Source organism: Vicia villosa, linkage group LG1 (assembly GCF_029867415.1).
Source record: "Vicia villosa cultivar HV-30 ecotype Madison, WI linkage group LG1, Vvil1.0, whole genome shotgun sequence".
In the NCBI taxonomy this organism is placed as follows: domain Eukaryota; kingdom Viridiplantae; phylum Streptophyta; class Magnoliopsida; order Fabales; family Fabaceae; genus Vicia; species Vicia villosa.
Genome location: NC_081180.1, coordinates 80796968 through 80798572, shown reverse-complemented (window position 1 = coordinate 80798572; position 1605 = coordinate 80796968).

The following is a 1605-nucleotide window of genomic DNA, read 5'->3' as shown; positions in this document are numbered from 1 at the left end:
CCTCAGTTTGGTAGATCGGATTTTCAAAGTCATGACGGGCAATAGCAGAGTCGTTATTGACTGGATCCAGCGTGTATGTGAATCTGCATGGTAGATATGTGAGTGTGTATGAAGAGAAAAACATAGCTATTTGAAAGTGAATAAAGAAAGAAAAAGGATCACAAAATTTTGAACATGCAAGCATCCCATGATTTTATTGAATGCACATAATCATGATATGACAAACCCCTTTTAATAGAAGGACCGTTGTGCTAAGGCACACGGCTTCCAAGCTCATGGTTCGATTGTTCAGGAACCACTTTTATCTTTGCACAATATACACAAAGAAAACAGGAAATGGCATTTACTCCTGATCAAAGGAGATCACATCCTCTGCTTTCCAGTTGTTCAATCCACCGTTGTCAGCAGGGAGCACCCAGCTGTTCCAGTTGCAGTTGTTCTTTTCGTCTTCCGTAGCATTGATTCCGCTAGTGGGAAAATGCGTAGGTAATTCCTCAGGATAAGTTGGATGATTTGTTGGATATGAGAATCCAGGTGGAAGTCCCTCTATTGGCTGAGCGAGATGCTCGATAAGGCCGTCCCATGCAGTAGGAATGATGTTTTGAATAGAGACTTGTGCATCCTGATAAGGAGTGTACTGTGACAGAAAATAACCTTCGTTGTTTGGCATCTTCCTGGCTTCTTCAAGAGCGAAGTTGTCGTCGTACTGTTCGTCCCATCCAGTCGGGACAATGTCTTTGATGGGAGTTGAAAAGCTCGGAGGAGCGGAATACTTCACCATATAGTCGTATTTGCCGCTGGGTTCTCCTAGCGTGTCCCATACTTCTTTGGGTGGATTTTGATATTGCTGAGTGACGGGACTTGTGATACTTCCGTCATTTTGATTACCCTCTTCTGTTGGAGTAAGATCTTCCAGAGCAATGTAAGAATTCTGAGGTGTGATATACTGGTAGTTGTAACCGTCATTTGGTCCTCCCACAGCATCCCACATTCCCATGGTAATGGGTGGAATTTCGTCTGGATATGGCTGAATGATGTGGTTCAAGTATGTCCCTTCATCATCAATGGCGTTTACTTCTTGGCTGGCGAAGTGTGATATTAACCCTTCAGAGCGAGGATTTTGATCATTCTTTTGATTTTCACCATTATAGCCCAGACCTAGCTTGTCGGACTTGTAGGGTATATCAGGGAGTTGTCCCCATACTGTGCGATCACCCTGTTCAATCATGGCTTTGGCATCTTTGAGAGAAGCCATAGTTGTAGCTGGAGTAGCAGGAATATGCTTGGTGGTAGAGATATCTGGAGATACAACCTCAAAAGCTTGATACGGAGTTTCGATGGATTCGCCCTCCCTCTCAACATACTTGTCGTTGCTCAAGTGACTGACCATATATTCTTCTTCGCCATAGACTGTGACAACCTTTCCTTTTACTGGGTATTTTAACTTCTGATGCAGGGTAGAAGTTACAGCGTTTGCCCCATGTATCCAAGGGCGTCCTAGTAAACAGGAGTATGTTGGAAGAACGTCTATTACGGAAAAGATAACATCGAAAGTTTGAGAGCCCACTCTGATTGGGAGCTTAACTTCTCCGTACACCGTTCTTG